General features: G+C 35.9%; 1 protein-coding gene and 1 long non-coding RNA gene across 12 annotated transcripts in view; one reads left to right on the top strand and one right to left on the bottom strand.

The window, feature by feature from the left end:
• Positions 1-27,348, top strand: part of Nup205 (nuclear pore complex protein Nup205) — a 273,611-nt gene that overhangs the window by 1,425 nt on the left and 244,838 nt on the right. The window lies entirely within an intron of this gene.
• LOC141399840 (uncharacterized) lies at positions 15,020-18,240 on the bottom strand. 10 transcript variants are annotated; one of them, XR_012411994.1, is made up of 10 exons: positions 17,885-18,240; positions 17,489-17,788; positions 17,270-17,427; positions 16,753-17,213; positions 16,545-16,672; positions 16,141-16,428; positions 15,914-16,064; positions 15,658-15,827; positions 15,512-15,599; positions 15,020-15,453 (listed from the first exon to the last, which is right to left on the bottom strand). It is a non-coding gene; the product is annotated as an uncharacterized lncRNA (long non-coding RNA). The 10 variants fall into 10 exon arrangements; XR_012411987.1 differs by having other exon boundaries at positions 16,545-16,701; positions 16,753-17,427; positions 17,489-17,613; positions 17,670-17,788; XR_012411990.1 differs by having other exon boundaries at positions 16,753-17,427; positions 17,489-17,613; positions 17,670-17,788.

Here is a 27,348-nt window from a genome sequence, read left to right as displayed (position 1 = left end):
AGTGGCATCGACATATTTGCAATATGTTATTTCAATTGGTCTGTTCCAGAACTGCAAGAATCTACTAATATTTACTATTTTTTTCCGATAACATAAAGGGAAAAATGCTATCGTAGTAGAATATAGTAGCTTCTTGCAGGTTCTGGAACAAAGCAAATATTTTCTTTATGTTGTTGGGGAAATTACAACAGCTGGTGTGATACCACTTCCTGGGTAATTGTGCCATGATCTGTAGTAACGTTTTCTAATTTTCTGTCGGTGAAGTTACCAAACATATATGTATGTATGTATGTTTTCTTTATGTACACTGAAATAAAAACTTGAGACACGTAATTTCTCAAAATTACATTTTTCAAGTCGGTGCCAACGATAGCTCGAAAACGAATGGACCACCGATCTTAATTTTGGTGAGCTTATTAAATACAACAATTCTTATCTTTAAGCGATTTTTTTTTAATTTTTTGTTGAAGTAGACATTTTATGCCATCACCCAATTAATTGCGTGCACGTGTTGTTGTGCCAGTATAGTTCTTGTGCATCTGGGTAGGGGCTTATCTGATTCTGCAACCGCTGGAAGATGTTGTTATAGGACTCGGTTATGTTCATATCCTTTTACGGCTTGATGGACTGCGCTAGTATGAATAGACTTCAACGATGCAGCCAGTGACAGTCGGTCGATGTCCGATGGTATGACATCTTGGATGTCAGGGCTGTATCGTCGGATGTCCTTCCGAATGTATCTAGGGGGTAAATCCTGAACCACTATATCGTGGTTGGGATGCGTTGGCTGATGACATGCCAGTAGGAGCTGTGGAGAGAGCAACACATTATGTTGCTTCACTGACATCCTTGCCACCTGATGAATATGGCCCACACTCGACATCTGGACAGAGCTCTCCACCTTGTATTGCTTAAAAACGATGTTCAAACTGGGGCAGCGTAATTTAGAACTGAGCGACTGACTGCTTAATATGTAGTCAGCAGGATTTCATTATCCTTACCCCCGGCTTTTAGCACCTTATTCCCCTTTTTGAACCATCGTTCTTATACCGACTGCATGTTTCGAGAAAGGAGGCAGTCGAAGACGACACCAATTGTGACGGCAGTGGTGGCGCTGTGTGCTTTCCGAAATCCATGTTGGTGGCTTCTGATTGGAAGATGTTCCGTCATGCTTGGCAGCAGCAGAGACTGCAAAACCTTTGCTAGGGGAGAAAGTAGGAGGACCAATGGACGATAGGAGTCTCCCCACCAAGCAGATTTGTCCGGTTTTAGGAATGGAATAATTCTTGCCGTTTTCCATATCTCTGGTATCACTGACGTGTTGATGAAGAGTGTCAGAATTTGTGCTAAAAACACGTTTGCAGCAGGACCAATGTATTTAAGCATGAGCATTGAGATGCCATCAGTAACTAGGGGGGCCTTGGATGGTTTTGCTCTGGCTATCGCTAGACTGATTTCCTCCGAGGAGAAAAGGAGGGGAGGCTCTGTGGTGGTCTTCTTAAAACTCGGTTTTTATTGAAAATAAATGTATTATATTTGGTTTTCTTCGAAAATGTCAGTTGGCATAACAGTGCTAAATAAATACAAATTGCCAGCGCAACACAAACGACAAATTTGGTAATTATTGCACAAATTTGGCAATTACTGCACAAATTTGGCAATTACTGCGCATTGTTGTTGTTATTGAATTTACAGTGTCGGTCAAAACTAAAGCACCCCCTCAGTACATTTTTTAAAATGAATTTTTTTTAAGAAAACAAGGTTATAAATTTGTTTTTTTTTTTTCATATTTTTCTTTTTATTATTTATTTATATCTTTATCATTAAAAAAACTCATGCTTAATGGTAGAATTAGTTATGACAACCATAACCCCATAAGGCCATATCCATCAGCGGATTGAACCAAAAATTTGGAAATCAATGTATTCGATTAGTAGAGTTGCGTCGTTCATGAACGAACCGGCTCAAAGGAACGATTCCGTAAAAAGAACGAACGGATCCGTATCCAGCTCATTCTTTTATATCGTTCATTTAGATACCCGATGGACGAGTCATTGCTACTTACAAAATCAGCAGCATTGGTTTTGCAGTCAAACTCTAAACAAACGCTGCGTTAGCACAAGCAGCACAAATTTCCACACAAAACAAAGTGCTGTTTTACATTTAAGCGATTTGTCTTACGATTTTTTGTCTCCTCTTTGTGGTGGTTATTCTTGTTAGGCAGAGTTGCAAAACATAGTAAGAGAAATTGAAACAAAATTTAGTTTTGCAATGAATTTTGTGCATAAAAAATCATTTAAAGCATAAAATGATTATTTGTTATAAGCATTTTAAAATTTGTATAACATATTTTTATAAAATACCTTCTTTTTACATTAAGTATTTTTAACAAAATGTACACTTGGTACCATATTACAAAAAAATGCAACCCTGTGTGTGAAATTTACGAAGATGAGCAAAGAGGAGACAAAAAATCGTAAGACAAATCGCTTAAATGTAAAACAGCACAAACAATGATTCAGAGAGCTACTCTCGCTCAGTAACTCACCTCCTTCAGTAGCACATCTCGGTCATATCTTTCTTTTGCATCATTCTTTCATATCAAAACCACCACCACTACGTTCAGAAACAAAACCACCCCCATTAGCACACAAACAAGCACGTAACACAAGAGTTGTGTCATTCGTGAACGAACATTTTCAAAAGAACGATTCGGTGAAAAGAGCGACGGAGTCATATGCAGCAGAGAACGAACGACTTCAAAAGAAAATAATACAGTCAAATGTATTGTTGAACGAAAAAGAGCCAACGAACGAAGTAAACGACCCGGATCTTTTTGGTGAACGGAATGAAAAAGATCGATCCGCTCAATGAACGAGATTGCCCAACACTATCGATTAGTAGTGACATAACATAATGCCATAGCCATAAGAACCAAATGGTTTTTGATTTTCTATGGTTATGGCATTATGGGCTATGTCATGACTAATTCTACCTTAAAGCTGAAAACACATCCAACGTTTGAATAAAGTTTTGTGTCATTTCTGGTAGTTGAATAAAAGACAAAGTGCTGACAAGTTTCATTCTTTATTCTTCTACCAAAAACGACACAAAACTTTACTCAAACGTTGGATGTGTTTTCAGCTTAAGGAACTCTGAATTGAATAAAGTCACGATGTCACGTGATGAGCTAGGTTTATTTATGTTGCATTATAGACTTCGTTGCGACTTCTTAAATGCAACAAGACGCATCACAATTTGTGCAGTGTCATCACCCAGCAAAACGTTCGATGCCAAGGATGCTATTAAATCATGGGTCCAAGTGAAATGGAATGCCTTTTTTTAGCATTTCACTCATTCGTTTTACAAGAGCTCCTCAGCTGCGACAGATGGGGGATGTTCTCCGAGGGCCGCTTTAAAACGATAGTTGTTTATGCATCTGCACTGCTTGTTATTTAACCCTGCTTGATAGGCATATTGCTCTAGCCCGCTGGCCGAAACACTATGCGGGCATGTTCTGGCATTCTACACCTGACGTGTATCGAACACACCTAAAGCTGTTCTGCAACACACTTTACACCTAGTTGGGGTGTATTCCTCACACTGCACAGTGGATCCACTTGTAGGAGAAAGTGGCCAAAAATATTATTATTATTATTATTATTATTATTATCAAATTTATTAATCAATCAAAATCCCTATAAGGGCTACAAATTGATAGATACATATTAATAGTGTTACAAATTATAATGACACATAAATTTTCTTACATTCTAAAAAATTCTTTTAACAAATAAAGGCAATTTAATTGTGAGATTCAAAAATAAATTAAACAGTAAAAAAATGTACTTAAGACATGAAGATTTTATCATAAAAAATTATTAAAAAATATTATTAAAAATTGTTAACGCAAATTTCCCTAAAAGTACATTAACATTTACATGCAATGAGTGTCAGTAATACTCAAACAATAAAGAACTACGTTATATTTTGATAGTAAGAAAGTAAAGACATTTTAAACTTGTGAGGGCTAATGGAAAAAAATTTTAATGACGAAGGCAATACATTCCATAAACGAACAACTCTATTATGAAATGAATGGTCCATATATGAAGTATTAAACCGTTCGATAAGAATATTAGAATTTCTAGTGGTATTTAAAAATGTGTAGGTGTCTAACAAATATGAGGGCTTGCCGTATTTAATAGTAGAGAAGAGGTTACAAAGGCATCTAACACTAACTAAATGTTCAAAAGAGCAACCTATAAATTGGACAGAGAGTGATTGATAATCGATTCGGCTGTGATTACCATAAACAAATCTAAGTATCCTGTGGTAACAAGATACCAGTTTGCTAAAATATTGAGAGTTTGTACTTGAGTAAATTTCCAGTCCATAAAGGATATGTGACATTAATAATGAATGAGCCAAATTATATTTAATATGCATAGGCAATATTACGTCCAAAGAGTACAGCGTTTTAAGTGAATAATTTACTTTAGAGATAACATTTGAGATATGATGTCCAAATTTCAGTTTTAAATCAATTTCAAATCCAAGACAAGAGATACTATCAGAGGGGAAAACTCTTCTATTCTGCACAGTGATATGTGAAGAGCCAGTAGAAGTACCAAATAGAATACACTTAGTTTTGGACAAATTGATCTGAATATTATTATTTGAGGCCCACGTACAAATGCGACCAACATCTTCATCAAGTTTGGATATACAATCACTTAATGATTGCAAATATGTAGATGTGAGAAGTTGAATATCGTCGGCATAAATGCCTAAAGTTGAGTTCCGAACACAATCCCGTATGTCGTTCACATATAGCATGAATAAAAGAGGACCGAGTATAGAACCCTGCGGAACTCCAGAAGAGATATTGCAACTGTGCGATGAGATTCCATTAATTGAGACAAATTGTGATCGACGATTAAGAAATGATGATATTAGATTACACATTGCTTTATTTAGAGTGTAAAAATCAATCCAATGCGCCGGTTACAGCTTTGTGCTGCTGCGAAGAGTGTTTTAAGAAACCACGAGCGTAACATTCTCCCACCTTTCCGCTCTGGAGAGGGTATACGGTAAGAATTGTTTTATGCTGTTAATACAAAATGACATGGACAAAGGTCCCGATTATCTTATGATGCAAGAATAGGCTTGGGAAAACAAAACAATCTCCAAAACAACATAAAATCCAAACAGTTTAGCGGATTAAAAAAAATCAATATTTTTGTATGAAAATTAGTAAAATTTTTAATATAGATCTTATAGCGTTCTTCCTGGAAGGCACGTACCGCCAACGTAAGACAAATTTGGAAGAAGATTTCTTCATCTTGCCACTGAAGCCAATTATGTTAATGTACGTGGTCAGATAACAGAGTTATACGCTAATACAACCATAGAAACCCTTTTCTAGGGCAGCTTTATTCAGCGCCCCACCATTTACAGTCTGGCACTAGATGGCAGCTGATTTTAATACTGAATAATCTTAAACCCATGACCTACTTTGGAAAATTATTCCCGAGGTGGGCATTGGTGGGCATCATGACTAAAACCTTAGGTCAAATTTAAGTATATGATCGAATTGGCATTACAAAATACACTAAGAAAATATACAGCTAACTACAATTCCACAACGCGCTAAACCATTATTTTTTAATGAAAATTAAGCTAATACCTCCTCCATCAAAATCCACTATAATATATTGCTATACGTATTAGTTTCGCGATATTTTGAATATATTTACTTGCACTTAAAATATAGGTTGTACTCACAACAAAAAATATTAGTCAAATGTTCAGACTTTTGAAGCTATTCTTAAGAAGGTCGCGTTCGTAAGAAACCAAAACTAATATATTTTTAAAAAGGCCCATGTCTTAGCTATCAGAATTGCCAGAAGTTGTACCAAAATTTTGACATTAATTTTTTTATTTTTGGCCAATGGGTGGATCCACTGTGCACTGTAATTATGATGGCGAGCAGTGTTGCCAGTATTTTTCTGTGCCTCATCCCCAAATTCAATTTCAATTCAATTTCAATTTATTTTCATAAATGGGAACCTAGCCCATAGGGCCAAGAGCGGTTCCAAAAGCTACAAAACATACACTACTCCAAAAGCTTAAAACTAACAATACATTAAATTTAATAGTCTTAAAATTCATTAACAGGATGTAATTAAAGAAAATATGAAGATCTGTTTAGTAAATCAGCTAAGCAATATTAAAAATAAGGAACATAAACAATCATAACAAAAATTTGTACTAGCCGAAAAATTTTTAATCTTCAAAATCACTCCGATTGAAATATTCAAATAACTTTCTTTTATAACAGATTAAGGAGCCACTGAATGTCTTAAGATCAGTGTAATTCAGTGTCGTTCATCCCCAAAAATCCCAAAATATATTCCTTTTTCCCCAGAAAAAAATCCCCAAGAAATATTTGGATGAAAATTATTGAAAATTCTTAATAATTGTATCAATATGTCACTTTTTTGGCGGGTTATCAAGGAAAACGATGATTTCTCCATCCCCTTCTTGGTGTTACTGGTAGATCTGTCCACGACATTTCTCGTTTTTGTTACTACTATTGGGTAATGTTTTTGATTTATTGCTTTTGACTCAATGTTAGTGAGTGAGGTATGTAAATTTCCTTGCCTCTATCGATTTTAAAATATTAAGAAGTGTTAGGAATGTGAACATTCCAAAAGAACTTTAATTTTTATGTATATGAGAAAAATTCTTTCGAATTGTCTTGCATACCTACTTATGCTGTCTTAACGCATTTCATCGATAGTACCCGGCTTGATAAAAACTTCTAATTTGCAACATCGCCCTGTACTAACTCATAAATTCAAATTTCTTCCAAAGGGTGCAAATCAAATTTTGTAACCCGATTTTATTTTAAATCATCAAGTCTGCTGACCAGCTTAACGCTGAATTCAAACAACTTTGCGCGCATAGTACGACACTCCTACGATGAAGTTTTATATAGTCGAAATATTTATAAATGTGTCTTACACAACCTCTGAGAAATTTGGTGTTATCATGTCAAAAAATAAATAATCACAAATCAAATATAATCACATTTTCTGCCTCATCATCGACGCCTCCAAACAATAGTATGCTAAGTCGACTAAGCATGTTTTCAAGTTCTTTACATTTTTATATTTAACGTCCTTTAACTTAAATTCTGTCAAATTTTGGTAATGATCGGACAATCCGAACAGAAGTTATAAACAAATATTTACTTAGCATAGTACTGAAGTTCAAAAAAATTTCCAAACTTTGAGAGCTTCTCCTGCAAAACTCACTTTTTAGACTTAGCATACTATTAATTGGAGGTGTCGATATGCCGTACACAAAACATTCGCCTACCATCATAGGAACTTGACTTACACGTCTTGTGGCATATTAATTGCTATATATTTTATTAATTTTAGCATGTTCCAACAAAATGCAAATATTCAAAGTACATTATCCTGGATGAGAACAACAAGATTTGAAAAACAAGAGGATTTGATTGAAGTTTGTGTTTCTTTTTCATAAAAATGCATTCTGATTTCTACACAAATTTTACCTATAAATTCCCCAAATTTGTAAGGCTTTTCCCCATCAAATCCCCAGCTCCCCAATCCTAAATGTTGTTCCCCATTTTCGAAAAAATATCTCCATTTTGGGGAAAAATCCCCAATACTGGCAACACTGATGGCGAGAACTGAGTGTATATTTTATAAAGAAACTAATTGAAAATTTCTACAAAAAACTGCATAGGACTAAAATTTGATGTGTTTTCTATGAGCATTTAAAAAAATATTTTATTTTGTTAACAAAATATTTAAAAATGTATTTTTTCGGAAAGTTTTGCTCAAATAATCGGTTGCATGCCAGTGTAGCCGTTCACTTTTGTCAGTCAAATTTGATGTGTTTTCTATGAGCATTTAAAAAACTATTTTATTTTGTTAACAAAATATTTAAAAATGTATTTTTTCGGAAAGTTTTGCTCAAATAATCGGTTGCTTGCCAGTGTAGCCGTTCACTTTTGTCGAATTTTCATGAGTGCAATGAGTGCAACCACAAAATATTTTGTGGTTGCTGGACGGTTACACAGTTATCAAAAATCGACATTCAAAATTGATCGTGTGTATTCCGCTTAAGCATAGTACACACTGACCAACAAAACTGACAGTCATCGGGATCTATTTCGGTAATAACAAAGTCTAGCTGAATAATTACTTTCCAGATCTCTAAATAATACTTTAAATATTGCATTTTAACAGTTTTTAGCTAAACAAAAGTGTTTATTTGCCAGAAAATTGTCCTTAAAGTAAGTTGACTGTCAGTTTTGACTGATAGTGTGTACTCCCCTTTTAAGTACCAAATTCGACATGTAGAAGTTCGTTTCTTTGTTTACGTATGTTTCGTAAACAATTAAACGAACAAAGCGTACATACCCACACACGCATGCGTATTCGTTGATGCGCCAACACAAACTGATATTTTTCATTGTTAATGATAAAGTTTGAAAGCTCTAATAAAGCATTTCAGAGTTCTTTCGTGAAATATGAAAGCTCTTTTCACGTGAAATACAGAAACGCAATTGCTTTCACAGGTGATTTGCCGCTGTCGTGGCAAATAGCTGGGGAATGCTCCCACGACATGAACATGCTGTCGAATGTGAATTTTGGGATAGCTGACGATCTGGATCTGGATTCTGCTTCCATCAAGCATGTCATTCAAATCTGTTCTCACCTCTGCCGCCCATGTGGCGAACAGAGTGCCTGTAGATTTAGTGCCGGATATTTGCATATTCTTCGCATGGAATATGGTGGTAAGATCAGCCAAATAGGTGTTCACCCATTCACAAATGTCATGAGGGAAGGTACCAGACGCCAAGATCGCACAATCATCGGCATACGTTATGATATCAATGCCGTCTGGAGGGGTTGGAATTCAGGAGAGGTAGAGGTTACGTACGACTGGCGTCCACACATATAATTGATTATCCAACGTTTCAAACTTGATCGGAAGGTAGTCTGCTCGATGCCTGTACAGCTGTATCAAAGGCTTTTGATAAATAGAGCGTCATCATTTATTTTTTATTTTATTTATTTCTTTCATAGAATGTAATTTTAAGCCATAAGGCCGATTAAAATTAAATTGCAAATTGAACTACTCCATGATATTTATAAAATATTAATATCTTAAAAATAAGTTATAATTATAATTATGTCTCTGAATATGACGTACTACCCAGCAAAATTAAATGGAAGAGATTCCATGTGAAATCATGATTTCACTGGTTCTTTTGCATGAGTGCAATTGAAGTGGTGAAAGATCCGACCTTTTTCATCGAATTTTCATGAGCGCAATTGAAGTCGTGAAAGATCCGATCTCTTTCATCGAATTTTCATGAGTGCAATTGAAGTGGTGAAAGATCCGATCTTTTTCATCGAATTTTCGTGAGTGAAATTGAAGTGGTGAAAGATCCGATCTTTGTCATAATATTGTCATGAGTTTACAAAAAATTGATAAGTACCCTCACAATAAATTATCAAATACTCATGTACCCGAATAATTGTGTACTTGCAAAAGTAATTGTTAAAATGGAAATAAAAGTCAGATGAATGTGATCGATAATGGCAAAATTTATATATTTTAATTAAAAATACAATGTAAATTGATATAAAACAAAAGATAAATATATTTTGTTTTTGGAAACCTGTTTCGTTTTGTGGATATTAAAAAGAAGTATGAAAAAGGCCCGGTCTATAAACCACGAGCTCCACCAGCCGACCAACACCGATATATTAAAACATATCGAGCTGCAATTATTGAGTTGGCTGGGCCATGTCCACAGGATGGATAAAGATGCCACCGGTATATTAATACGAGCCATTTGACGTTACGCCACCCGAGGGTAGAACAAAAATCCAATGGAAAGATCAAGTTCAATATGATATCACAAAACATGGCATCCAAAGTTAGGGAAGCAAATTAGAATATCGGTAAAATAAGTATAAAAGAGACCATAACATGGTAACTATTACAGGATAAGTTTTTTATTTATTTATTTATATATTTATTTATTATTAACAGTGTAGTAAATACAGAGTTAGTCAAGATGCTATGATGATGAACTGGTGCAAGATGCTATGACAATGAACTGGTGCAAAATGCCATGACAATGAACTGGTGCAAGATGCTATGATGATGAACTGGTGCAAGATGCTATGACAATGAACTGGTGCAAAATGCTATGACAATAAATTGGTGAAAGTGTGTGTCACTCCCTTGTAAATGTCATTGGTGATTCACCTAAATTTTCACCTATGACATGTCACTTGCACCCATGATTCAACTCAAGATTTGTCATCGAACATTTTGCTGGGTATTGAATGATTCGCAAGTCGCATCATTGTTCCAACGCCCAAGTTGCTTGCTCTGATTGAGTCCTCGACTAATTCGTGTGGATATGTTGTGAAGCGCTGTGCTGCTTATGGAACCCATGCTAATGATCGGCAACTGGATAGCTACTTCTGACACTGAAGAGGACTAAAGCCTCAAGGGTCTTTGCTACGGGCGACAAAAGCGAAATCTGTCTGTACGACTCAACTTTGCTGGCATCCTTGCCTGATTTCAGTAGCGGGTCCACCCTGCCCATTTTCCAGACTTCGGAACCGATGTGTGTGGCAAGCGACAGGTTGAGAACTTTAGTGAGATGCTCGACTCCTGGCCCATCCGGTTGTTGCACACCGCCACAGTCTTTACCTTCTCCGCAACCGATTTTGTTTCATCTTACAAAAGGTTTTTTATATTCTGTAACTTTTATCGATTAAAAAGTTGTTAAAATTTCTTTTGTTTTTGTAACAACTACACAACAAACAAATGAAATTGTTGGAAAATAAACAATGAGTAAAGTTGTTAAAAAGTTACTGAATAGGGGGGCAGATTTCGACATGGACTCCAACTGCACCCCATTAAGTATTTCTATTTCGTGAATTACTTTCAGTTTGTAATTTTGTCATTTCATAACAAAATTTTGTTTTTGGAAGAAATGATGTAGAGATCTACAAACCGACTTGCTTCTAGGGATCTCTAGAGAAAATTTATGTACAGTGTTGCTCATATCAAAATCAACAAATCCAGGAATTCAATTTTTGGATCCGTAACAATTTTTTAAAATGTAATAGCTGGTTTATACTTATGCTCCGAAATCCACTGGATTTCACGAAATCCTGAAATTCACCCCGTTGTTTACACTTATTTTTTGTTGATTTCAAACATATCGAATTTCAAAACAAGTTTTTGCAAATTTAATTTGTAGTTAAAAATATACAAAAGCATACAAATTTACTGCTTTATTTCACTCTTGTTCACTTGTTGTTCGAGTACAGACGTGTGTTTTTTTTTTTTTTAATTTTAATTTAATTTTTAATTTTTATTTGACAAACACAGTAACCTAGCCCATAGGGCCATGAGCGGTTCCAAAAACAGCTATACAATAACTACTCTCAGATACTTATATCTAACAATATTTCTTAGCATATCATGAATAGAATTAAACATAAATAAAAGCAAAAGCATGTAAATTAAGAAATGAAAATATATAACAAAATAATCATTAATAGAATCAGCTATGCAACAATATATCATTACAAACTAAGGCAACATTTGTGAACGCTATATTTGATTACGATTAAAATGAGCACATAATTTATTCTTGTAACATTTTAAGGAGGAATTAAATGTCTTGAGACATGGTGGCAGATTGTTATAAACACGCGAAATTCTAACATAAAACGATTTTTCCAAAAAAGGAGTCAACTGCGGAACAATTATCTGTTTGTTCCTCTCAGAACGAGAAAACGTGAACAGACTCAACACACATAAAGGGGTCTTCAACATAAAAACCTTATAGAAGAATAACATAGACCGCAAACTCAAAAAATTTTCAAAAGTGCAGCCAAGAAACTCTTTCACATAAGGAGATATATGATCACGACGTTTAACACAGAACACATATCGCATAACACTATGGAACAAAAGTTTCAACTTACGCAAAGCACAACCCGGACTACCCCCAAAAATCTCAACACAATACAAAAAGTGAGGCATAATCAGTGCATGGACCAACTGAATTCTAATGCTCTTAGGCAGAGCTAAGTCCAAACAGTACAACTTCCTTAGAATAAAGTTCACCTTGGACACCAAAGAATTCACATGCACATCAAACACCAAACCACTATCAAGAAACAAACCAAGACATTTCATAGAGCTTACAACATTTATAGGAGTACTATGTTTCCGAAAAACATAACTTTAGTTTTCTGAGTATTGATGGAGAGTCCATTGCAAGACAACCAAGTAACCAGCATATTCACAGTAAAGTCAATCGACGACTGCAAAACATCCAAAAACACAAATTCTCCTTTAAACAAAATTTGCACATCATCAGCAAAAGCAAACGACATACAATTCCTACTATTAATACAACTCAACAAATCATTGACATACATCACAAACAACAGCGGGCAATAGACTTGAATTGTTCGGACGTCAATTTTTAAGCGCAAATATTTGCTGATAAAGTTTAATTTTTTTATTAAACAATAACACATTTCCCGGCATCATAATTGCAATTTTTTTGCACTTTTTTTGACATCGACTTTGATGTCGCTGAGGAACACATCAACACCTCAACTCACTGGCGATGTAGCAACAAACATCGAGAATGTAAACAAAACAAACAATCGGAAAAGGCAAAAGTTGGATGCCCCCCTTTCCCCAGTCAATTTAAACGTTTCTGATCTCAAAAGGAAACTGGTGAGTTTCAACCCTAATGACCAGAATAAGTTAGGGATCTTGGGAGTGCTCGCAGACGTTAATCTGGAAAATAATCATCCAGTCACAGAACCGCGTACAAATTCTACAAAAACACCAACAACAGCATCAAAAAAATCTTGGTGCCCGCCAATTGTTGTCTACAACGTCAACATAAAAAACCTATTTGAATCATTAAAAACAACCTTACCCACTGGCTGCTTTAGAATAAAAAATGTCAACAGGAGCAAAAGCAAGATCTTTTTTGCAGATACAGCTGTACACGCCTCTATGATGGCAATCTTGAAAGAGAAAAACATCCACTCATACTCGTTCACTCCAAAGGAACTCAAGCAAGAGTCTTTGGTAATCAGAGGATTATATGCAACAACTGACAAGGATGACATAAAAGCTGAATTAGATATTCTTGTCCCTGGGACTGTAGCCACAGTTACGAAGTTCAAAACTGCAGCTTCGATAAAGAAAAATCGTGATACCGGTTTATTCGCTGTTTCTCTTTGTCCTGGAAAGAAACTCGGCGACGTGAGTCACATTAAACTCTTACAAGGCCAAGATCTTACCTGGGAAAAACCAAACAAGTAAGAAAAGCGTTAAGTTCGATCGGGCCGAACTTTTTATACCCTCCACCACAAATTTCAGCCATTTCGTTAATCCACCACAACCTTCAAAATAACGAAATTCGGAAGGTACCGTTCTATGCGGCTATATGATGGCGTGGACTTATACCTACAAATGTCTGGGGGAAAGTTTTATACGCCTAAAGAAGACTAAATACCAAATTTCAGCCATCTCGGTGTGATAATGAGGCTAAAACGTTCAAAATATCGAAAATCGGGAGATATTGTATTAAGGGGGCTATATCAACACGTGGACCTATATAAACATTTTATGGTAGAAATGTTTCTTAGCCTCTGGAAACACAAAATACAAAGTTACAACCGATTCTTTGGTCAAATGGGTCTAATACATTAAAAATATATTAAAATGACGCGTACTTTATAAGGGGCCTTATGTGGGGCCTATACCAAAACGTGGACCTATATAACCCAACTTTGGTAGGAATGTTTTCTGGCCTCTGAAGGCACAAAATACCAAATTACAACCAATTCTGTGGTCAAATGGGTCTAATACATTCAAAATATATTAAAATGACGCGTACTTTATATGGGGCCTTATATGGGGGCTATACCAAAACGTGGACCTATATAACCCAACTTTGGTAGGAATATTTTTTGGCCTCTGGAGACACAAAGTACCAAATTACAACCAATTCGGTGGTAAAATGGGCCAAATATCTTAAAAATTCCTTAAAACGACGACGCGTCACGCGTCATTTTGTATGGGGGCTATACGAAAGCGTGGACCTACATAGCCCGCTTTCAATACCAAAAGTCCTACGTAAATATAACATATTTTCCCAAAATTTCATCAACCTACGTCAATCCGTTCGGACGCTAGAGTGATTTCCACAGACGGACAGACGGACGGACATGGCTATATCGATGTAGAATTCCACGCTGATCAAGAATATATATACTTTGTGGGGTCTACAATGATTATTTCGAGTAGTTACAAACGTAGTGACAAACTTAATATACCCCCATCCTATGGTGGAGGGTATAAAAAGAGAGATTCCGATGTACAGTGCCATAGGTGCCAGAAATGGGGTCATGTATCACGAAACTGCAACTCAGCCTTTAAGTGTGTGAAATGTGACAAGAATCATGCCCCTGGTGAATGCCAGCGTGTTCGAACGGAAGCAGAAGCTCCATTTTGCATTAATTGTGGAGAAGCTGGACATCCCGCCAGCTGGAAAAGATGTCCAACCTACAAAAAATTCGTCGCTGCTCGTCGCAGCAAAATTAATAAGGCCATTGAAGAAAAAAACACAGCCCGAGCCAATGTCAACAGGGCAATAAACCTTTCAACCGTTTCCACAGGAAAAAGTTTTTCAAGCCTCTTTAACATACAGAGCACTCAACAAAACAATCCCAGCCCCAAACCCTCTTTAATTGATGAGTTTATGAAGTTGGCAAATTTCTTCTTACAGCCAGAAGAGATGACACTGGAGCAAGAGATAAGTCTATTCCTTGCGAAATATCAAAGCATGTCAAAGTCAGATGCAAAAATTGAGTTTTTGCGTCTATTGAATAAAGTGAAAGATAAATATGGACCATAGAGCACTTCATTTATTAACTTTCAATGTCAGGTCGCTTGTCGACACTAGCCGACAAATAGATCTTCAAAACACATTAACAAGTAATAAAATTGACATCGCGTTCATCCAAGAATTACACCTAAGAAGATACAGAAAAATTAATCTTCCTGGGTACAATTTTATATACAACAACTTATCTGTCGGAGTGGGGGTTGTAATCAAAAACTCTTTTAAATATAACAGAATTATACTAAATGATATCGGGTTCTGTACTGCATTTATCCAAATTGATTCATCTTCAAACGGCGTTAATCAGAGATGGTTGATTGGCTCTGTTTACATCCCTTGTAATCATCCTGCACAGCAAATGAGACGTGATCTTGATAAGCTGATTCAATTCTGCCATAACTTCGATGGTTTTATAATAGGAGGAGGTCTGAATTCTAAAAACACTACATGGGGTGATTTTTGTGAAAATATTAACGGAAGAGTTTTACAGACCTGGTTAGATGATAATTCCTTAGAAGTATTCCGCCTATGTGCTTCATCGCCTTCTTATCCAAATGGCTCGTCTTTCCTTGACCATTTTCTAATTAGTACAAACATTATAAATGGAATGATTTCGAATTTCAATGTGGACACCTTACCATCGTTTTCGGACCACTATCCCGTTAAACTGTCCATCCAATTAGATCGTTGTGATATAAGTTTAGACATTCCAAAAAGCTTTACTTCTTACAAGAACACTGATTGGGCAAGATTCCGGTCAGAGTTGGATGAGGCTTCTCGTCTCATTATGCCTTCTAATAACCGCAATCTAAACAATGTTGAAATAGATGGAATTATTCGAAAATTCAATGAAGCCTATACATCGATACATGATTCACATTCTCAAAAACTAACCGTGAATGACACCAAATTCCCGCTTTCGGAGAGGTCCAAAAAACTTTACAAAATTAAACATCGTTGGCAAAAAGAGCTCAAAAATATATTCCATAGAAACGGAAACAGAGATAGCAGTGAATACAGAATACTTTCTAAGCAAATCCAATTGCTGAAAATTATAATCAAAGAATCAGTTAATATCGAACAGGCTCAAAAATTCAATACAAAATTGCAGAACATAAAACCTGGTCCTATGGCCTTCAAAGAAGTTTTCCAAATAGTTGGCAAAAACAAAGCACCATTCTGTCACAGCATTGTACATGATAACAACACTATAACGTCACCTACTGATATTGCTGACCATTTTCAAAACTATTATTCATCAACATTTGTCCAAAGGACACCAGAACGCCCAGTAGCTGATCTTGATTCCAAAGTTGCAAACTTTATGGATTCCGTTCCACGCCATATTTTTTCTTTCAATGAACAGTTTAATGCGCTTGAAAATGATAATATGCATAATTTCACAAGCTCTGAAAAGATAAAAAATATAATATCATCAATGAATTCCAAAAAAATCTAGCGGATTAGATGGAATTTCAAACTATATAATCAGAAAATTCCCAGAATCGACCATTCAATTACTCACGTGCTTATTTAACCATTGTCTGAACAATGGATACTTTCCTTCGGACTGGAAAACGGCCAAGATCATACCAATCAAGAAAAAGCCAAATAGCGCCACAGTCTCCGAATTTCGCCCAATCTCCCTCCTGTCTAATATAGGGAAAATATACGAACATGTTCTTAAAGAAAAAATAGAAAATCAGTTCATCACAGAACCAATTTCCACCTACCAGTTCGGTTTCAAAAGACATCATTCTACGCAACACGCTCTTTTGAAATTCCATAACGATATCACCGCCAACCTCAGGAATCAAATTTGCACGGTTGCTATCTCATTGGATATAGAGAAGGCATTTGATTCTGTATCACATAACGGAATCTTATATAAGCTCATCGATTTAGGTCTCGATCCCTACTTAGTTAAAATAATCCAGAGCTTCTTTCACAACAGGAGATTCACCGTCCAAATAAAAGATGCGTCTTCAACTCTGGGTTATATACACAGCGGGGTACCTCAGGGAAGCGTTTTGGCTCCGTTCTTGTTCAATCTGTTCCTGTACGATTTTCCCCATGTTATAAATGAATCACAGGCCATTCTGTACGCTGACGATTGTTTAATTTACGCTCACGATACATCGCCATCTACAGCATTATCAAAAGCAGCTTCTCACCTTGCACATATTGATGCATACTATAAAACGTGGGGTATCAAAATTAATGCCGCCAAAAGCAACGCAATCTGCCTACGTAACGCCTCAGGAAAATGTCCAAGATACGTGGTTCCCCTGAGCAAACAACTGCAGCTGACACTTCATGGAACAGACATTCCTTTTACCACCAACCTCAAATATCTGGGAGTAACCTTCAACAATCTTATGAAGTTCAACAATCACGCACGTATAACTCTACAAAAAGCAAAACGTGTAGCTGGAAGGTTATCTCTTCTGTTCAATAACAAATACCTACCCCAGAACACAAAGTTACTCTTATATAAAGTTGCTATACGTTCAATTTTAGTATATGGATTCCCCATCTGGTTCACAATTTCACCAACTGTGGCCAAAGAACTTGAGATATTTGAGCGCTATATCCTAAGAAAATGTGTAAATCAACATTACAAAAACCCAACAAAGAAATTTTCCAATACATATATTTATGGAAAAGCGAGGATTCAACCTTTCTGCAAATATACACTTTATCACTTAAAGAATTTTGTAGATGGGCTAGAGTTCCACGAAAACTTCTTAATGAACATCATACACGAGGCTGAAAGAAACATACATTGGTCAAATTCAACATATCTATCAGCAATTGGCATCATCAATGAAAGATTCGACGACGATCCGAACAACACAAACGTACCTGATTTTTACAAGACGGTAACACAAGGAGCCCACAGAGGCTGAAAAAAGCTACTTTAATTAATTAAAAAATAAGTATCTTTTATTTTTAATTATAAAAAAAATATATATGAGCATAGCTCTTTCGTATTATGTACTTTTATAAACAAATATTACTTGTTTGTTATGTTTTATACCCACTTTCTAAACATCTGTGATATTTACGCATACACATACTGTTTTAAAATCATATGTTTTTCATACATACTCGCTGTTTGACAATATGCTTAACAGTCTCTTGTTATCTCGTTTTATATTGTTATGTAGTTATAAGTTGTGATTTATTATTAACAGACAAAGACGCTCTGTTTGTCATCTGATAAGGCCGTGAGCAAGCCTTGCCTCTCATTCACTTTTGCATAAACGCACTCTCATTTTTTCTCTAAGCATGTAGCATTACTACTTTCAATTGATTAGAACAAGACAAATATAATTCTAAGTTATCATGTTATCATTTCACTTTACATACACCATGTTATCGAAATAAGAAGTCTCAATAAAAATTAACTTAACTTAACTTCTTTCGCAATAACAAGTGTCGTTTTAGCAAATATCATCACACAGTTATCTTTTCTTACTTTAAAATAGTGATGCACAAATCAGTACTCTAGCGTAAATTTGTTTTTTATTCTCTTGCGCTCAGTCGTTGGCGAGACGTCAACGAAAGCACACTAGCACGGATGTACGAACTGTTTTCTTTATGTTTTACTTAAATAGTGTTTGTACATTATTATTATTATTTATTTCATTTCGTAACAAAGCCAATAAACAGGCCGTTAAAGTTACACAAAACAACTTAACATAAACTACTCTAGAATGTATCTTAAAACTATAATAAAATATCTTTTTTAAATACATTAAAGAAATCTTCAAACTTAAAAAGAAAAAAAATATTATTAGTGGCCCTATACCCCTTGGAAGGAGTTTAAAGAAATAAATATATAAAGTAAACATTAAATGAAATACCCAAACATACCAAAGACTCAGGGAAAAAACAGAATGGAACAGTACAATTAAATTTCATGAGATTCAGCATACCTATATATTTTTCGTTTATACGTGGTCAGCGAGTCATCAAACTCTTTAAGAGAAGATGGATGATAGTTATATATGCGCGCAATCCTAACAAGAAAATATTTTTCTGAAACTGCAGTAACTCTTGGCATAGTGAATTTGTACATTCCTATCAGATCTACCAAACGTAAACATGCTAACAACACATAGCGGAATTTTCAACTTAAGAATCTTATAGAAACATAACATACACCTCAATTTAACAAACTTACTAAAACTACACCCAAGGAAACTCTCAACAAACGAAGAGACATGCTGACGCCGCCCTATAACGTATAACTCTATGCAACAAAAGACGAACCTTACGTAAAACATACCCACAACAACCACTATAATCTTCAAGGCCATACATAAAAATTGGCATTACTAATGCATGAGCCACACGTGCCTTTATAACACGGGGTAACACGACATCCAACGCGTACAACTTTGTAAGAGCAAAGTTAACTTTGGATGTTATTGAACTGACATGGTTCTCAAAAGTCAGTTCGTCGTCAAGCACAATACGCAGACAATTAAGCGTACTTACAACATCTATAACTTTATTACAGATGGAAATAGTTATTGCATTTTCAGGTATATTGCCAAAATGCATTGCCTTAGTTTTCTCTGTATTTATACTCAGGCCATTGACAGTCATCCAATCTACCAACATACTAACATTAAAATTAATTGTGCTCTGAAGAACATCTAAAAACACTAAATCACCCAAGAATAACAGATGCACATCATCAGCAAAAGCAAAAGACATGCAACCTCTACCAAAAAAACGACTAAACAAATCATTCACATACATTATGAATAATAAAGGACCCAAGACAGAACCTTGCGGTACCCCACTACTAACAGGCAAAACACTAGACGCTGCATTCTTACTACAAACATATTGCTTTCTACAACATAAGTACGAATACATTAGCCTACAAGCAGAAGACAAGAATTTAAACACATGAAACAGCTTCTCAACCAAACTTGCATGATTAATTTTGTCAAAAGCCTTTTCAAGGTCAAGTGACAAAATCACGCAACAACTACCTTCACTCAGCTGCTTCCTAATATTGTCAGTTAGGCCAACCATCAATGCTGTGGTACTTCGGTTACACCGGAATCCAAATTGGCTGTCATGCAAAATAGAAGAATCGTCTAAGTAGGCAACCATTTGCTTTTTAATGACATGTTCTGCCATCTTTGACAATACTGGCATTATAGATATAGGCCTTAAATCAGAAGAGCTATTATTTTTTGGAATTGGAACAATTCTGGCTATTTTCCAGTCAGCAGGGAATGTAGAGGTAGTAACAATAGAGTTAACAACATGAACAATATAGGAACCAATACGAGGAAACATAAGTTTTAAAAATTTTAAATCAAACCCATCACAACCAATGGCCCTCGACTTAATTAATCCAAACGCCTCTAAAACTTCACTATAATCTACACAACGAAAACTAAATCCTTCACAAACACCTTCAGGGAAACTTGGAACACGAATGTTACTACGGGATTGATTACACACGAATTCGGAATTTAGACGCTCAACATCCTCAGGTTGAACAATATTATTAGAGTCATACGCCACGCCAGTCATTCTCAGAACAGAATATAATGAATATAAAATTTTGTTATTGAATTCAGTTTTATTTTCATTTTTAAGCATTTTTTAAAAAAATAACTTTTTTCTCAAACCTTATAGTTTTTCCGGAATCGGGTGTCCGTTAAAACGGACAGTGGCAAAATCCACTACCGTAAATTTGTATGGGAAATTGGTGTTTTTTACAAATATGTATAAAGTAAACCTCATTTTTAGTCGTACGTACAAAGCCGACTCTTCTATATTTTTTAAGATATTCTCTATCTTCATCATTTTATAAATTATTTTCCATCGTACGCTGTAAAGAACGGCATGTTTACTTTATCCATAATTGTAAAAAACACCAATTTTCCATACAAATTTACCTTAGTGGATTTGCCACTGTCCTTGCTGACAGCAGATCCAAAGTCTCTAGACCGGAGTTAGTCCAGGAACCATCGCTTCGTTTGATACTGCCTATGGATTTTGGGTCCTTAGATAGTATCTTACGGAACCTGGCAGCTTTACTAACTCCTTCTATCGACTCGCTGAAACTAACCCAAGAATTTCGCTTAGATTTCTTGATTTCACTCTTGCACTTATTGAAATTGACCTTGTAGGCATCCCATTTCCATCATTCGTCTTACTGTCTTTATTGTAGGATTGCCTTGCTGCTTTACGCAGCTTGGCTAATTGTTTGATCCACCACATCGGTTGGAATTTCTTCCCCGGATAGGTGATTGGACAAGAGTCCTCTTAGCTCGTCAGAAGGGTTTTGGTTAGGGAATCCACAGCTCTCAACCTCCTCGACAGTATGTAGAGTGTTACATCCACTTCCACATAGTTTTGAGGCCGTCAGAGCTTCGAATTTACCCCAATCTGTCCTCATGGGATTTCTATGAGGGTTCTGTGTTACCCCAAGTATAGAGATTTGAAATAGTATCATCCTGTGATCCGAAAAGGAGCACTTTTCTGATACTTTCCAATTCTCTACATCGGAGTCGTACATGTTTGTCAGGATTATGTCAATGACTTCCCCCATTAATCTATTTTGAAACGTGGGAGTGTTACCCCTATTACAGATTCTTAGATTATTTTTTAAAATAAAATTGAAAATGCACATACTTCTGGCGTTTGTGTCACTGCTTCCCCAGTGAAAGTGGTGGGCATTGACATCACATCCAAGGACGACCCAGCCTATGCTCCCTAGTTAATCCACTAGATCCTGAATGACCTTGCCTGGTGGTTCGGAGTCTTCGTAAGGCAGGTAAATCGAAGACAAAAGTAAGGGCTTGCTCCGACCTTCTTCCTTCCGTACCGTGGTTAGCAAATCGTCCATCTTTTCGACAGGTTCTTCGCTCGCGCCACTCTCCTCCTCTACTGCTTTTTGCCTTTGAAGCAGAGGTTTGTCGGAATTGTCCGACACCAAAGCATCACCGGATGGGGGGTCATTAGCTAGACTAGAGGTAGGGACATGGATCACTGTCGTGTCCATATCTTCCTCCTCCTCGGTCAGCGATAATTTTTCCCAAATTTTATACGGGATGATTTCCTCCTTGAGTGTCGAGGGGACACTTTCTTCAATTAAATTGAGGAGAACTAGGCTCTATCTATTCAAACTGTCATTAATATGGTCCAGTTCCGGAGTGTCGTCCCCGACCATATTTTCAGTCCGCTTTGTAGCAGAGTTAGAGCTACTGGCCGTAACATAGGGGAATCGTTGTCAATGTCCATATTCGTAATTGTCAGGGATAGTGAGGAGGTTGCACTTGTGAGTGTAAAGACTGAGGGTGCCAAGGCATCCACACCTACATCAGTCGAAGGTTCATCTTGAGGTTTTTGTTTTTTTTTTTTTGTTTAAATTTTGAATGTTCATCTGATATTGAGTTGTGGAGGAGATGAGGTCTACCGCGGCATAGCCTCCTTACCACGGCAAGGGCATGATAATTACTCGTTGAGTCGCCCAGATATCAACGAGGCTCCGTTCAAATACAATTGGTACCCTAACTGCAAACCTTGAGAACACCTATGGACACGTGGTCGCTTAACACGCCGGTGTTATGGGATCTCAGCAATTTTTTTTATTTGATATGTGTCACACATTCCAAAGATACACTATCGGTTTTCAGTGCACTCTATTGGTTTGTGACAGTAGAGATGGATAACCTTTGGTCGGTCACAACCCCCAAATCAACACTCTACGAAGCTGAGTTGAAGATTGTGGCGTATAGCCCCCGCATCGCGTCAAGATCGCTATCCCCGGCGGGGGCATTTACTCAAAGAGTGACACATCTCAAAAAATCTTGTTTCGAGAAAAACGAGTTTTAAGTTGGCGATTGAAATTTGACTTTCCAACTTAAAAAAAAAATATTTCACAAAAAATAAAATAACTTGGACCATATTTTACAAATAGGTAGCCAGATATCACTGCTAAATTTCTGTGCAAGATCAAGCATGATTTGAAGTGTTTTAGTGCTTCATAAACTCAAAAAACATGTTTGTTGTATTATGCCAAACTCTTACTAAAAGATCTGTAACTCGTTGAGTTTTTGAGATATTAATATGAAAATTTGACACAAGATAAAATTAAAGTCGTAGAAATTGCTAACTCAGAAAATGCATTTTTTGACTAATGCCACTCTTTGAGTAAATGAGCGATATTTATTTTTATTTATTTATTTACAAATATTTTATAAATTAATTTATAAAATATAGATTTAAAGGCGCCGGGTGACTGAGACCATGTGCGCGCGATAGAAAATAATGGGATATTTATACATGATTACAATAGGTATTTTACAATGATAATAAAAAAAAAATTCAAAGTACATATATATACACGTATTTACTAATTTCAAATGGATTCTGAGCTTAAACATCACGGATATTATGGATGAGAAGGGCTGAGCGTATTTTAGATAGAAAAACTTTTGATGAACAATCCAGGATATTTACAATATTGCTATTAATAGCGGAGGCTCGGCATTCCACCAATATGTGCGAAATAGTCAAATAGTCGCCACAAAAAGAACAAAGTGCAGGCATTGTGTTTTCATAATAATGTCGAGTGTTGAACAAACATTTTCCAACCCTAAGTCGGGCTAGGAAAATGCAATCCGATCTACCGAGGTACAAATTGTAACGTTTACGGGGAATGTTCGGGTTAACTAGTTTTAGAAATGTTCCGGATGATTGCCAATTTAAAAGGTCTTTTGCGTGTTGCTTAGATTTATACACGCTGAACAAACTGAAGTGAAAACATGGCATTTCTGAGACGTGCTGTAAATTTAGTGCTTCTTTCGCAGTCATGTCGGCGAAATCATTACCTTTGATACTAGAGTGAGAAGGTATCCATAATATAAGAACCGTACATTGTCGCGGAATATGGATAACATCGTCGTAGATGAAATGAGCGATATATTGCTTACAGATATACCTACATTTATTCGCTCTGTAAAGGCACTGAACAATTTGGCTTCTGATCATCTGCCTGTTAAATTTGAGATTAATTTCAATGCTGAGAAGTCTGAAAATTGGTTCTACAACTTTAACAGAGCAAAATGGAATCTTTTTAGGAAATATTATTTATTTATTTATTTATTACATTAACTAGTAGTAAATACAAAGTTAATAAGAGGGTAGCTTTGGCTACAAAGGCCATCAGCTAGCATTTTTAAAATACTTATTATAAATTAAAGACTAATTTTGTTATATAATGAAGTTAGAATGTGTTATGAAGTTATATACAGCATTAATGTTAAAAGAAGTCGGTGACTTAAGCATTGCTAATCCAGTATTATTGAGGTACGCGTTGTGTAACTTTGCGAAAGCGTTGCATGATTGTAGCATATGTTCTATGGTGTTGATATTGCCGCATTTTTGGCATTTGTTGTCAGTATTTTTGTTGAGAAGGTGTTGATGTGTGGCAATTGTGTGGCCCATACGTAGTCTGGAAAATGTCCGTATTTTCCTTTTTTCTACATTGGTAGGATAAATAGGGTTGACGCGACTGGGATTGATGTTGGTGTAATGAAAATGATATACATTCAAGTTCAGCTTCAATACGAGTTCTCAAATCTATTTTTTCAATAATGTCATCACACACTAGAGGTGCTGTGCATGCATATTTGGCAGCTGTATCAGCATGTGCGTTTCCTGTGATGCCAACGTGGCCAGGTATCCAATAGAGTTGTATGTTATCTTTATCTGTTAACAAGTCTCGAATTTTATTCACAGACATTCAGTTTGTTTTAGAGACGTTCAAGACTGCTTTGAGCACAGACAGACTGTCAGAGAAAATTATAGTTTTCTGTTTTGACAAAAGCGCTATGTTTATAGCTTCAATGATACCTGCAGCTTCAGCTGTAAAAATAGATGTAAAATCCATAAGGGTTTTTTGGCCAATGTGTTACCATTGGAATCAACGACTGCATACGATGTTGTAGAGTTAGTCTTAGAAGCATCCGTGTAAATAAATTTCCAATCAGAATGTTGTGTGCAAAAATGTTGGAAATGTTGTGCATATATATCGCAGGGAGTTGTACTCTTGCCGAGAGAGCTTAGCGATATATTGCAACGTCTTTCGGAAAACATCCATGTAGGATACTTCATTTTGTAGCTCGGTAGCTTATATTTAAAGTTGAGAACGTTGTTCGTTATGGAAAGATATAAGACCGATGGAACATTAGGAATTCTTTTTGCTTTTAATATTTTAGAAATATCTGCGTCTATGATGGAAGATTTAGATGACAGGATTTTTGGTAACAGACGGTTGCGGGCATCAGCGATTCGCTGTTCAAGAGATGGTAACCCAGATTCGATTAATAACGTGTTTATGGGAGTAGTCCTGTGGGCATAGATACTACATCTTATGCTATCGTGATATACAGCTTTGATATGCTTCAGAATTGATTTTGGGCTGCTGCCGAATAGGTATAAACCATAGTCAATTTTGCTTAGAACCAAGGTTTTAACTAAGTAGGTTAGGTTGTTTATATGTGTAAAACTTTTGGAGGCCAGGTATTTGATTACATTAGATCTGAGCAACAGATCCTTTTTCAGCTTATTGATATGTTGGTTCCATCGATAGTTTCTTGCAAAAATTACACCCAAGATTTTTAATTCGTTGACGTATGGGATGTTAAGTCCATTTGTGGATAAAGTTGCGGGAGTACAGTTGTGCTTACGACATATGTGAAGAATTGATGATTTCGTAGAGGATATTTTGGCACCAGATAAATTGGCCCAATTCGTAATATCGTTTATAATATTGGAAAACTGGGAGTTGGTTGCATTATTGGAAATATATTTCAAGAAATTCTAGTGTAAGATAATTGAAGATATTTCAGAATCAATCATCGATGATATGGTGGCCAATTTTACAAACATTATAAAAGATGCTATCGAAATAAGCGTACCCAAATGTAAATTCAAGAGCAAATTAAATCAAATTCCTCAACACATGAAATGATTCAATTCAGGAATATCTACAAGCGAAATTGGAAACGGTATAGAGATCCTCATGACAGATGTCAAATGAATATTATTAATAAAAGGATTGAATTCCGGAATGAAAACTGGAATAGAATGTTAACGAGTTTGGAGAGAGCCAAAGAAAAAAATCAATATAATTCCTAATCATAGAGTGGGCAATGAAACGTATTATACCCAAAAAGAAAAATGCGAAGCATTAGCATCAAATTTCCTTTTAAATCATTCAATTTCTTCGTCACTTAGCGCTGTAGATACTATTCGAGAAGTAATGAGCACAGTAAACTTAGTCGACGCATCCCTACCAAGTTCAAACGACATACATTACACGACATGCAGTAAGGTTTCTACGAATATAAAGAACCTTAAAAATAAAGTCACCAGGGAATGATGGAATAACAAAAAATGCCTTAAAATGTTGCCGACGAAGGGAGTTAGGTTTTTAACAAATATACTAAATGCATGCTTAAAATTGTGCTATTTCCCAAAAGAGTGGAAACTTTCCAAAATAGTTCCAAACCACAAAATAAATAAAGCATTTAAAGATCCAAAATCATACAGACCCATCAGCCTATTGTCATGTGTTAGCAAAATCTATGAAAAAGTAATACAGGAGCAGATTAACAATTTCATAAAGTGTAACAATATATTACCTCAACAACAATACGGTTTCCGAAGGCAACGCAACACCTGTCACCCTCTAGTGAAGATTACGAACATGGTGAAAAATAATTTTAACGATTCATTATCTACGGGTATGGTGCTCTTAGATATAAAGGCGGAATTTGACGGAGTGTGGCCTTCACAAGTTTATTAGAAAATTTAACGTAAAACAGACACAGAAACCTACAAATAATAGGTGTACTACTTGTAGTACATTCGGCATATCTGGGTTAAATACAAGCAAATGATGGTCAAGCCTATCAAAAGCTTTCTCTAAATCAACAGAGAGAAGAACACCTAAACCATGGTTACTTGTAACATGAAGAATTTCGTCAGTAAGACCTACTAGGACTTTCTCCACATAGTCCAGTTGTGGATATGATTATGATATGTTTGTTAATTGCAAAACTGAAAAAATTCTTCCATACAAATGTTTTAAAAACAATTTTAAAAATCATTGAATTCGATTGTTTTTAAAATTGTTTGCATATTATTCAATCAGTACACACCAGAGTTTAAAAGCCAGCATCTAAAACCATTAGCATTAGCTGTACACTCCAACTGCTACACAACATTGACACACACGGCTAAAAAAGCAACCGAACGCATATTTATTTTTGTACATTTTT

Source organism: Musca autumnalis, unplaced genomic scaffold (genome assembly GCF_047663935.1).
Source record: "Musca autumnalis isolate F117 unplaced genomic scaffold, ASM4766393v1 scaffold_3, whole genome shotgun sequence".
Lineage (NCBI taxonomy): Eukaryota > Metazoa > Arthropoda > Insecta > Diptera > Muscidae > Musca > Musca autumnalis.
This window is presented reverse-complemented; position numbering and strand designations above follow the sequence as displayed.